We start from the raw sequence: 13,786 nt of genomic DNA, 5'->3' as shown, positions 1-13,786 counted from the left end.
ATGAGGTTTTCTGTATTCATTTGCTTTTTTTTAAATTAAAAAAAAATTTTTTAAATTTTATTTATTTATTTTTGGCTGCATAGGGTCTTCGTTGCTGCACACGGGTTTTCTCTAGTTGCAGTGAGCGGGGCCTACTCTTCGTTGAGGTGCGCAGGCTTCTCATTGTAGTGGCTTCTCTTGTTGTGGAGCACGGGCTCTAGGCGCATGGGCTTCAGTAGTTGTGGCATGCAGGTTCAGTAGTTGTGGCTCGTGGGCTCTAGAGTGCAGGCTCAGTAGTTGTGGCGCACGGGCTTAGTTGCTCCGAGGTATGTGGGATCTTCCAGGACCAGGGCTCAAAGCAGGCAGATTCTTAACAACTGCGACAGCAGGGAAGCCCTATTCATTTGTTAATTAAAAATTTTGATGTTATTTCTGGAACTCTTGTATATATATCTTTAACCTTTTGAACCAAGACTCCTCTCTAGCCTTCATTTTATTGGTATGAAGAAAAAATTTACTATATATACACACATATATTTACGTACTACAGCAGTTCTAGGGACTGCCGAGGGGACACTAAGACGCTTTCAGGGGGTCAGAGAGGACAAAATTATTTAAAAAATAATACAACAATGTTATTTGCTCACATCAATCTCTCACAAGTGTACAGTGGAATTTTCCAGAGGCTACATGACATGTGATATTGCAACAGAGTAAAGACTGAAGCATATTTATGAATTCAGCTGCCTTCTTTTGAGCCAGACATTAAAGAGACTTGGGAAAATGTAAACAATGTTACTCTTCTCATTGAGAAAGAGTCATTTGGGTAAAGACCAAAGAAGAAAGAAAAACCGAAGAGAGAGTAGAACAGGATTTAAGAAGAGCTGCACACTGCATATTCTTATGTGCTAAAAATGCACTTAAAAATAGTTATTTAAAATACTCTTCAGTTGTTGGACTGTGTGTTTTTGGAAAATACGCTGCTCAGAGTCAGGACCAAGTAGGCAATTTCTTTGATTTGGTTGCATTAGTTCTTTCTGAGTCTCTGATCACCTTCCGTGACCTCCAAAATACATATGTATCCCCATCTTTCTAGTTATTTTTTAAATTATCTCAGTGATTTTAAAAATAATGTTTTTTTATGATTACATCTCAGTCCAATGTGATTGGCCAGGACAGGGGAGATGTTGCATGACAAGCTGGAATTCTGAGGGTGGGGCAGTGGGAGTGTTCCCACAGGGAGTGAGCAATGAAGGGGTGCGCTGTCTGCGGAGAAGTTTTAAATGATCATAAAATGGAACAAAAGTCAGCTGCCTTATATTAGTACCATGAGCTAGTTTTTCTAAAGAATATCCCTGATTACATACTCCTCCCTGATGGACATTCTAGATAACTATTACACTCACCTGGAGCAGATTGCTCCCAGTGGCCTGTTCATGACACATCCTGAACACGTGTGGTCATTCAGGGACCCAGACTTCTTCCGTTGAGTGGCTCCAGCATCTCTAAGGGCCTTAGGGCTCTCCTGGATCTCTGCATCCAGTGGCAGACATTCTGGAAAAGTCAAAACTATGGAGACATTAGAAAGATCAGTGGTTGCCTGGGGCTGGGGAGAGGATGGATGAATAGGAAGGGCACAGAGGATATTTAGGGCAGTGAAACTCCTGTTCTATCATGGTGGGTACATATCATTATACATGGCACAAAATGCATAAAATGTACAACACCAAGAGTGAACCCCTAATGTACACTATGGACTTTGGGTGATGTTGATGAGTCCCTGTAGGTTCATCAGTTGTAACAACTGGACCACTCTGGTTGGACGTTGATAGTGGAGGAGGTTGTGCATGTGTGTGAGGAGGTGGTATATGGGAATTCTTTGTACTTTCAGCTCAACTTTGTTGTGAACCCAAAACCATGGTAAAAAGTAAAGTCTATCAAAGAAGGGGAGGGACTTCCCTGGTGGTCTAGTGGTTAAGAATCTGCCTTCCAATGCAGGGGATGTGGGTTCGATTCTTGGTTGGGGAGCTAAGATCCCACATGCCATGGGGCAGCTAAGCCTGCGTGCTGCAACTACTGAGCCTGTGCTCTAGAGCCCGTGAGCCGCAACTAGAGAAGCCCGCGTTCCGCACAAAGGAGCCCGTGAGCTGCAGTGAAAGATCCTGCATGCCACCATGAAGATCCAGCGTGCCGCAGCTAAGACCTGACGCAGCCAAATTAGAAAAAAAAACAAAAAAAAACAACAACAACAAAGGGAAAAAAAAGAGGAAAACGTGCTTCTACAAATACTCTCTTCAAACAAGGGAAAAAAGTCCATATTAAAAAAATGCCAATGGAGTGGATGCGTCGGCGGCGACCCTTCGGTCTTTTTCGGGAGGGGGCGATGCTGAGATGGGGGCGGTGGCAGCCGAAGCGGATCGTACTCTCTTTGTGGGCAACCTTGAAACGAAAGTGACAGAGGAGCTCCTTTTCGAGCTTTTCCACCAGGCTGGGCCAGTAATAAAAGTGAAAATTCCAAAAGATAAGGATGGTAAACCAAAGCAGTTTGCGTTTGTGAATTTCAAACATGAAGTATCTGTTCCTTATGCCATGAATCTGCTTAACGGAATCAAACTTTTTGGAAGGCCCATCAAAATTCAATTTAGATCAGGAAGTAGCCATGCCTCACAGGAGGTCAGTTTGTCATATCCCCAGTATCATGTTGGAAGTTCAAGCCCTACTTCCACATCTCCTAGCAGGTACGAAAGGACAGTGGATAACATGACTCCATCAACACCGATAATTCAAAGATCTTTCTCTTCTTCAGAAAATCTTCAGAGACAAGCAGTGATGAGCAATGTTTTGAGACAGATGTCATATGGAGGGAAATTTGGTTCTCCACATCTGGATCAGTCAGGATTTTCCCCATCAGTTCAGTCACATAATCACACTTTTAACCAGTCTTCAACCTCCCAGTGGCGCCAAGATACACCATTATCACAGCGAAAAGTCAGACAGAATTGTCATCCCTATGTAGTGGATAGACATTATAGCCGTGAACAGCGTTACACTGATCATGGGTCCGACCATCATTACAGAGGAAGCAGAGATGATTTCTTCTATGAAGAGAGAAATCACGATGGCTGGAGCCATGACTATGATAACAGAAGAGACAGTGGTAGAGATGGAAAATGGCGCTCATCTCGACACTAACAAGTGTAAAAGGGATGTTTTCATAGGGTCATTCTAGGCCCTTTTTGTTAAGTTGTTTCTGGGAATGTTTTCTTAAACTCTATAGAGCAGCTTTACAAGTTGCCACATTTCTTTATAAAATTTTTAAAACCTAATTGCAGTCCAATACAGAAATGAGAATTGTGGTTCTAGTTTTATTACATTAATAACCTTTCACCTCAGGGTTTTAAGAAGAGGAAAGGGTTTTATGCTAAAGAAAGTGCCACAATTCCTAATCATTTTAGACAGTTGAGGAAGGGATGTATTATATGGATTAGTTGTATTATGAAGCAAATATTTTAATTATCTGTTATTTTTTTGTATTGCAAGAAATTTCTTGTTAGGGAATCAGATTTTGGTGTATATAATGGAAAACATTCAAGTTGATAGTCTGAAATGACTCAGTATTTTGTTAGTAAATGAGAAAATGTAAATTCAGTGATTCATTTTACTAACATTTGAGAAAACCTTTTGGTCAAGTTTGGGGATAAATCATATTATTTAACTTAGAGAACTTAAGTGTAAGTTCTGTGACATGATCTTGAGATTTACTGTAAGTGAGCGTACAAGTATACATCTACACATGCTGGTTCATTATAAAATTTTAGAATTTGCTCATTAAATCATGTTTGATGTATGACTGAAGTCACTCAGGAAGTTAAATATCTCTAAATGTATTTTTTTACAGTAAAAATACAGTGTTAATGTAAATCTTTTTCTGGAAGAACAAAAATGTAAATGCATAGTCAGATAAAATAGTAAAATGTTTTACTGAAAGTATTCTTTTTTGGGAAAAAAAGGTTCACGAAACCTTTTAAGTGCTGCCTCTATCACTCAAACTTCTAAAATTTTAACATGTTCAAAGTGCAGGGGCACATTTTATTATGGAGATTGTACAGGGTTTTTTTGTTTTTGTTTGAACATTTGAAAGAATTTAGTCTAAAACACTTTGATTTAAAATTTTTAAAATCTTGTTTAACAAAACTTTTATGTATCAATATGCCGTTTCCCTTTCATTGTAGAATTTGTTTGTAAAAATTCATTCCTTGAAAAATTTGGATCCTTTTTAATATTAACCACAACATTTGTACTATGTTGCTTTTTAATATATTGAAAACAAACAAAACAAACAAACAAAAATGCCAATGAATTAGTCACTATTTGTATTGATCAATGACCAGGGAAATCTAAGAGAATCCACTGAAGAAAACCATCAGAACTGATAAGAATTCACAAAGTTAGTTGAATATATTGACAACATACAAAAATTGATTCCTTTTCTATAAACCACCTGTTACCATTACAGAACATCATGGAAAATACAATAATTAGCAACAGAAACAATAGCAGCTGTGTAAATATTGAAATATACCTACCAGAAATATGCAGACTTTTAAGGACAAAAATCATGAAACTTTACTCACAGCTATAAATGGGATCTGAATCAACAGAGGCACACACTTTATTCCTAAAGGAAATACTGAAAAATTTAAAGATGTCAACTGTTTTCCAGTGATTCTAAAAATTCAATGCTGCCCACATCAGAATCCCAATGTGATAGATTTATGTTCTGTTATGAATTCTAAAGTACTATTTGGATTGTTTGGATCTCTCAAAATTAGAATGTACTCACTTATTGAGTTGAGAGGAGGGACCCAACTTTGGTCCCAGGCTACCTGGGTTCAAGCCCAGCTCTGACGTTTTCTACTTGCGGGGACACCAGCAAGGAGCTTACCTTCCCAGCCTCCATTTCCCCATCTGTAAAATAAGGTGACATAATACTGCTTACCTCATACAATTTGTCTTAAGATACATGCATTAATACTGGAAAATATGTCCAGCACAGTGTCTGACAGTAAATGTCAGCTACTACACTTACGTAACAAAAGGGAAAAAATTGTAAGTACTAAGTTAAACAAAGTAAATCACCTCCTTCCCAAAGTCAAATATCAAACAGAGTCTACCTGACTCTGCCAAGGAGGAATGTTTATTTATCTTAAATGTTAACAAAGTGTGCTTCAGGATTTGGCTCTGGTTGCACTGGGGATTTTTCTCAGTTAAGATGAGATCACTTAATTTATTGTTTTATGGTCATGTCTAAGTGACTGTTATTGTGGTTTTAATATCCTCAGTACTAATTCTTGGAACTAAGGGTATAGGAGGGTGGTGGGTGGAGATAGATATTATTTATCCCAAGACACACAGGATCTCTGGATTCCTGTCCTTAGCGGTGTACTCTGGTCACATATGTCCCTTCTGGTTGAGGTTGAAATCTCAGGGCTCCTCTAAGGATTTGGTCTTCTAATTGGTCAACACATACCAGGAGGATGAAACTCTTAAGGGGTCACTTCTAGATCGAACATCCACACATCCTTTTACCACATACACAAGTGTGGTCACACTGACTCTCATTTCCTGCCTCCTCTTTCACAAAGACAGAAGACATACTGTCATCCGTCAGAATCTTTGTACAGACCATTGACTCTGATGTACAAATCTCCAGACTTCAAAAAAAATAACAATTTATTTTGTGGTACAGAAAATTTTTTCTGTAGAAAGCGGTTGCTAATTCCTTGCTCTTAGTAAAATCAAAGGAGGACCTAATTTAGCCTGGATGGTAAATCATTAAGAATAAATGTGAGGGACTTCCCTGGTGGTCCAGTGGTTAGGACTCTGCACTTCCACTGCCAGGGGTTGGGGTTCGATCTGTGGTCAGGGAACTGAGATCCCTCAAGCCGCACGCCAAAAAAAAAAAAAAAAAGGAAAAAAAAAGGAAACTTTGAGTGATTTATTATAGACTGACATCACTACCACAATTTTATTCTTTTCACATCTGCACATTCATGTGACAACTGTTTTCAGAATTTACATCTATAAGGATGAAAAACATGAATAAAATTGCCTCTTTTTAGCCATAAATGATGTTATCCATGGATATAAAAAATCAAAGAAGGTCCTCTTTCTGGTCGTTAAGAGATGCACTTAACAATAACATTTTATATCATATATTTAAGAAGTATCAAAAATTTATATGCTGGGTCTTTATCCAAAGTTGTAAGCATCTGTACTGGTACACAGAACATCAATGTATTTTATGTTGTAAACTCCTCAAAGCCATTTATTACGTCTTTAATTGCCATTGTGCACGGTTGTCCCTACAAGATTTATGCCCTGAGGTTCATCAAGGAGATGTGTGGGTTGATGTACCCCTGCCTACTCCTCCCACAGGCCACCTGCCAGCCGCCCTCCTACACTTAATGCAGCTCAGACTTCTTGCTACAAGCCGTGAGCTGCAGAGGGAGGCCCAGGATACTGAAAAGGCCATTGGGCACCGGAGACAGTTTCCTTCACCTTGTTCACCAACTCTTGCCTTGAAGTGTGATCCTATCATGCATCTCTTTTCTGTGTCCTAACATAGGAAGAAGGTAGGAAAATATCAGAAATGCCTGGTTTGCTCCTGAATTCTCCAAAACCATTTCTCATTGTGTGCACTGTGCTAATTGTGAGCTTCATAATGCTGGGACTCCAGTCTAGGTACCAGTGGGATACAACCCAGAGTTTGGGGACACTTTGTCTGCTTGTAAATTGACTTCATACACCATCTCCCATCAATGGGGTACTCTCATGGCCCAGATATATCGGGTACTCTCTCTGGACAGTCTAAGGCCTCCTCTTTCAAGAAGGCATAACTTGTGTTCATCACAATACATTATGCTCGGGAATAAAATTTTTAACTTTGCATTTGGAAATAATTTCAAGCTTACAGAAACGTTGCAATGATGTATATGCTAGAAGATCACCTGTATACCTTTACCCAGAGCCTCTTATTGTTGACGTGTTACTCCATTTACTTCAGTATACGGTCACTTTAGGAGAATTCTACTCAACAGTGACTTGGGCCAAAGGTCTCAATTTATGGGGCAAAATTTCCAATAGGTATGCAAAGTCTTAAACAGCTCATTACATCATATATCCCTTCCCAACTCCAGAGCCCTGGCACAGTCATATACAAATCCAGTGGCAAAACAAGGGCTAACGCGGAGCAGCTAGGCCCGTGAGCCACAATTACTGAGCCTGCGCATCTGGAGCCTGTGCTCCGCAACAAGAGAGGCCACGATAGTGAGAGGCCCGCGCACCGCAATGAAGAGTGGCCCCCGCTTGTCACAACTAGAGAAAGCCCTCGCACAGAAACGAAGACCCAACACAGCCAAAAATAAATAAATAAATAAATAAATAAATCTTTAAAAAAAAAAAAACAAAAAACAAGGGCTAAGAAAATTATATAAATCCCTCTCTATGTCACAATGAACATGCAGGCTGCATTCGAATGACTGTGGAGCTCTGTCCATATGAAACTGTCATGAGTCCATGAGATCTCCAGGTGGTACTCCAGTGGTTTTCTTCCACCACTAGAGGACACCTAAATATCAAGGACTCCCCTTCCACCCTAAGCTTCTTTTCGGCAGGAGTCAAGACTACCAATGTCTACAAATAACAAATGCTGGAGAGAGTGTGGAGAAAAGGGAACCCTCCTACACCGTTGGTGGGAATGTAAATTGGTGTAGCCACTATGGAAAACAGTATGGAGGTTCCTCAAAAACTAAAAATAAAGTTGCCATATGATCCAGCAATCCCACTCCTGGGCATATATCCAGACAAAACTATAATTCAGGCCACCACCGCCGCGCCTGGCCTCCCTGCAAAAGCTCCACCATGGCCGGTCCTGTATTCACCTTATAAAGGTGGCGGTGCAGGATTGCTGTGACCTTTAGACTAATGACTGTCTGAAACATCGTCTGCATCTGTAATATGGGCACCAATGCCTCTGCTCTGGAAAAAGACAGTGGTCCAGAGCAGTTTCCAATCAACGAACACTACTTCGGATTGGTCAACTTTGGAAACACATGATACTGTAACTCCATGCTTCAGGCCTTGTACTTCTGCCGGCTGTTCTGGGAGAATGCGCTGGCATACAAGGTCCAGGAAAAAAATAAGGAAAACCTGTTGACATGCCTGGCAGACCTTTTCTACAGCACCACCATGCAGAAGAAGAAGGTCAGCGTGATCCCACCAAAGAAGTTCATTTCGAGGCTGAGAAAAGGAAACAATCTCTTTCATAACTACAGGCAGCAGGATGCTCACAAATTTTAAAATTATTTGCTAAACACTGGACATCCAGCAGGAAGAGAAGAAACAAGAGAAACAAAATGGAAAATTAAAGACTTCCCTGGTGGTCCAGTGGTCAAGACTCCATGCTTCCAATGCACGGGGTGTGGGTTCAATCCCTGGTCAGGGAACTAAGATCCCACGTGTTGCCCAGCGTGGCCAAAAAAATAAAGAGTAAAGTAAAAAAAAATGGAAAATTAAAAAATGGCAACATGAACAAACATGTGGAGAATAATAAACCAGAACTGGGTCCCTGAGGTTTTTCAGGGAACACTCACCAATGAAACTCGATGCCTGAACTGTGAAACTGTTATTTACAAAGATGAAGATTTTCTTGACCTTTCTGTGCATGTGGAGCAGAGTACATCTATTACCCACTGTCTAAGAGACTTCAGCAACACAGAAACACTGTGTAGTGAACAGAAGTATGATTGTGAAATGCGCTGCAATAAACAGGAAGCCCAGAAAAGGATGAGACGTCAAAAAGCTGCCTATGATTTTGGCCCTGCACCTCAAGCGATTCAAGCACATGAAGCAGCTCTTCAGGTACACCAAGCTATCTTACCGGGTGGTCTTCTTGCCGGAAGTCCGGCTCTTCAACACCTCCCACGAGGCGATGAACCTGGACCACATGTACGACCTGGTCAGAGTGGTGGTTCACTACGGTGGTGGTTTACTACGGCAGTGGTCCTAATCTTGGGCATTATATTACTATTGTGAAAAGTCATGGCTTCTGGCTTTTGTTTGATGATGACATTGTAGAGGAAGTAGATGCCCAAGCAATTGAAGAATGCAGTGGCCTGCCATCGGGTATATCAAAAAATTCAGAAGCTGGATATATTTTATTCTATCCATCAAGAGAATAAGTTAAAGGACTGTGAGACTAATTCAAGTGGGGAAATGTTCAAAGCACTCTTACCCGGTTTCTTTGCAGATGTCCCTCCTCCCCAGCGGCCCACCAGTGATGTTATTCTGAGTCTCAGGGGTCTGGCTGTGTGACTCTGTCCACCTTTGTTTTTCTACCTGAAGCCCTACTCGGGGTTTCATGTTAGTCTGAGGTAGAGTTAACTGCAGTCAGATTGTAGCAAGGTTTAGATGAATAACATTTGCTAATTTTAGGATCGGGTACATGCAGTCAGATTGTAACAAGGTTTAGAAGAATAACATTTGCTAATTTTAGGATCGGGTACATGCTATGCCACTGGCTGTGTCTAGCTGAATTAGAATGACATTTCTTACGAACGTCCACAAGTCTATTTGGGGTCTTTGCTAATCTTCCTTAATGGCTTCCGGGGTCTCCTTTCAATGTATTCCTTTAACTTGTCGCTGGAAACATTGCTCCCCGTTTTTAGCTTCTCTGCTTCTTTTCCGACAGAAGGACAGAAGAATGGGGTAGATGCTCACATTTTAGAGCTGCAACTATAGCTTTAAGTTTGTACGAGTGAAAATGCTTAAAAGTGAGTAACCTTGCCGGTGTTAGAATTCCAGGGGCTGAGGAGGTGTGGAGCTCAGGGCAGGCAAAGCCGAGAGGAGGAAGCTTTTGTGTACAGTGGAAAGCTGCTTTTCTTATCTTTCTACCAAAACCAAGTTTCAGGAAAATAGCTCTGTGCTCTTTGTTTTTAGTGATGCTTTTCTTCTGTCCTGTGAGTTGTAGCTGTCTTTCATCCGGCACTGCTAAGCTTTCCAAGGTATCTTTCTGATCCTGCTGGTGTTTCACAGTCAGTGGTGGCAGGGCTGAGACACCACAGGGACTGCCTTCCACCCAGTTCTCCTTAGTCAGGCGGCACCAACACCTGCCTTCCCCAGGAAGAACGAAGGCGCTGCACCTTTCCTCCCGTCTGTCACATGGTACTACTGTTCACGTTTTAGCATTTCAGTCTGTGTACTGAGGCCCTGGCAAGGCCCAGGGCTAACATGAAACCTTCCCTAGAGGAGATACTGGAGTTAAGCTGGGGATACAGATAGGTCAAAGGAAGTGTCAGTGGGCAGGCGGAGGGATGAACACAATGGCGTTTCTTTGGCTCAGACTCCCAGGATGCTTGACAAGATGGAGTTTTTTGGAAGAACCTCATCTCACCATAGTTCCTTTTACTTTTTTCACTTTTGTTATATACGTATTTATTAAATCATTTGAGTATTGGTACCTTTTATTAAAAGGGTCGATATGGTGTTTTGCTGTTGAGCTGGTTTTTGGTTTCCTACAAGTATTATAAGTTGTAGATCTTGGCTTCCTTTGGGAAGACAGTTGACTTCTATACGCTGTAATATACTATGAACCTGTTATTTTGTTACCTAATAAATCAGCGAATGAACATGCAAACTTTTGACATAATGTGAACTAAAATTGAAAATGTTACTGGCCATTTTGCAACAATTAAGAGCATAGCGCTTTATCTAGATGAAAACTAGATTTCTTATCTTTGAAGTATCTTGAACTGTTTATTGCTCACAACTTCCGTAAGCATGCCAACACTTCATCTATTCATGCTTGAAGTGAAATATTTTACTTTTCACTAGAGAAGACAAAAACAGGGTGATCTTCACGTTATACAAGTGATGAATATATACCTTGTCTTTGTTAGAGGTGAATTCATATTTATAACTACTTTGCCTTTTTTCCCTCCACAAAACATATGCAGTAATCCCTTACCTGGAAGGCCAGTTTTTATTTATTTATTTATTTATTTATTTATTTATTTATTTATTTATTGCCACGTTGGGTCTTTGTTGCTGCACGCAGCCTTTCTCTAGTTGCGGCGAGTGGGGGCTACTCTTCGTTGCCGTGCGCAGGCTTCTCACTGCAGTGGCTTCTCTTGTTGCAGAGCACAGGCTCTAGGCACATGGACTTCAGCAGTTGTGGCTCGCAGGCTCTATAACACAGGGTCAGTAGTTGTGGTGCACGGGCTTAGTTGCTCTGAAGCATGTGAGATCTTCCCAGACCAGGGGTCGAAGCCATGTCCCCTGCATTGGCAGGCGGATTCTTAACCACTGCGCCACCAGGGAACCTCCTTTATTCTGTTTTTAGGGAGGAACACTCTCCAACTGAAGGTGACTGATATAGGGGGCTGTTTGTACTATACATAATCCATATATTTGACTGCAGGTTGCAAAGTTTGAAAAAGTGATGGATGATACCTAATGTATTTGGAACTGATACATGAGAAAAACTATTGAAATTATCTCTGAAATGAAAAAAAACTATAATTCAAAAAGATACATGCACCCCTTTGTTCATAGTAGCACTATTCACAATAGCCAAGACATGGGAATAACCTAGATGTCCATCGACAGATGAATGGATAAAGAAGATGTGATCTATCTATCTATCTATCTATCTATCATCTATCTGTCTGCATCTATCTCTATCTATCTATCTATCTACAGTGGAATACAACTCAGCCATAAAAAAGTGAAATAATGCCATTTGATACTAAGTGAAGTAAGTCAGAAAGAGAAAAACAAATACCATATGATATCACTTATATGTGGAATCTAAAATATGACACAAATAAATTTATCTATAATATAAAACAAAAACAGACTCACAGACATAGAGAACAGACTTGTGGTTGTCGAGGGGGAGGAGAGGAAGGAGGGTTGGATTGGGAGTTTGGGATTAGCAGTTGCAAACTACTGTATATAGAATGATAAACAACAAGGTCCTACTGTATAGCACAGGGAACTATATTCAATACCTTGTGATAAACCATAATGGAAAAGAATATGAAAAAGAATGTGTATATATGTATAACTGAATCACTTTGCTGTACAGCAGAAAATAAAACAACATTGTAAATCAACTATACTTCAATAAAATAAATTTTTTTAAAAAGGCTACCAGAACTACAATCCTGCAGCCTGTGGAACAAAAACCACATTCACAGAAAGAGAGACAAGATGAAAAGACAGAGGGCTATGTACCAGATGAAGGAACAAGATAAAACCCCAGAAAAACAACTAAATGAAGTGGAGATAGGCAACCTTCCAGAAAAAGAATTCAGAATAATGATAGTGAAGATGATCCAGGACCTCGGAAAAAGAATGGAGGCAAAGATCGAGAAGATGCAAGAAATGATTAACAAAGACCTAGAAGAATTAAAGAACAAACAAACAGAGATGAACAATACAATAACTGAAATGAAAACTACACTAGAAGGAATCAATAGCAGAATAACTGAGGCAGAAAAACGGATAAGTGACCTGGAAGACAGAATGGTGGAATTCACTGCTGCAGAACAGAATAAAGAAAAAAGAATGAAAAGAAATGAAGACAGCCTAAGAGACCTCTGGGACAACATTAAATGCAACAACATTCGCATTATAGGGGTCTCAGAAGGAGAAGAGAGAGAGAAAGGACCCGAGAAAATATTTGAAGAGATTATAGTCGAAAACTTCCCTAACATGGGAAAGGAAATAGCCACCCAAGTCCAGGAAGTGCAGAGAGTCCCATACAGGATAAACCCAAGGAGAAACACGCCAAGACACATAGTAATCAAACTGGCAAAAATTAAAGACAAAGAAAAATTATTAAAAGCAGCAAGGGAAAAACGACAAATAACATACAAGGGAACTCCCATAAGGTTAACAGCTGATTTCTCAGCAGAAACTCTACAATCCAGCAGGGAGTGGCATGATATACTTAAAGTGATGAAAGGGAAGAACGTACAACCAAGATTACTCTACCCGGCAAGGATCTCATTCAGATTTGATGGAGAAATCAAAAGCTGTACAGACAAGCAAAAGCTAAGAGAATTCAGCACCACCAAACCAGCTCTACAACAAATGCTAAAGGAACTTCTCTAAGTGGGAAACACAAGAGAAGAAAAGGACCTACAAAAACAAACCCAAAACAATTCAGAAAATCGTCATAGGAACATACATATCGATAATTACCTTAAACATGAGTGAATTAAATGCTCCAACCAAAACACACAGGCTTGCTGAATGGATACAAAAACAAGACCCATATATATGCTGTCTACAAGAGACCCACTTCAGACCTAGGGACACATTCAGACTGAAAGTGAGGGGATGGAAAAAGATATTCCATGCAAATGGAAATCAAAAGAAAGCTGGAGTAGCAATACTCATATCAGATAAAATAGACTTTAAAATAAAGAATGTTACCAGAGACAAGGAAGGACACTACATAATGATCAAGGGATCAACCCAAGAAGAAGATATAACAATTATAAATATATATGCACCCAACATAGGAGCACCTCAATACATAAGGCAACTGCTAACAGCCATAAAAGAGGAAACTGACAGTAACACAATAATAGTGGCAGACATTAACACCTCACTTACACCAATGGACAGATCATCCAAAATGAAAATAAATAAGGAAACAGGAGATTTAAATGACACAATAGACCAGATAGATTTAATTGATATTTATAGGACATTCCATCCAAAAACAGCAGATTAC

General features: G+C 40.1%; 2 pseudogenes across 2 annotated transcripts; both read left to right on the top strand.

The window, feature by feature from the left end:
- Positions 1-2,317: 2,317 nt before the first annotated feature.
- On the top strand, positions 2,318-3,053 carry LOC309668313 (RNA-binding protein 7 pseudogene; annotated as a pseudogene). Its single transcript has one exon. The product of its transcript is annotated as an RNA-binding protein 7 pseudogene (transcript).
- A 4,178-nt stretch (positions 3,054-7,231) lies between these two features.
- Positions 7,232-9,482, top strand: LOC309668310 (ubiquitin carboxyl-terminal hydrolase 46 pseudogene; annotated as a pseudogene). Its single transcript has one exon. The product of its transcript is annotated as a ubiquitin carboxyl-terminal hydrolase 46 pseudogene (transcript).
- Positions 9,483-13,786: the final 4,304 nt, after the last annotated feature.

The sequence above is a fragment of the Balaenoptera physalus genome (genome assembly GCF_965194825.1).
Source record: "Balaenoptera physalus genome assembly, chromosome: 10".
Lineage (NCBI taxonomy): Eukaryota > Metazoa > Chordata > Mammalia > Artiodactyla > Balaenopteridae > Balaenoptera > Balaenoptera physalus.
Note: the sequence above shows the minus strand (reverse complement) of the source record. Positions and strands in the feature narration are given on the sequence as shown.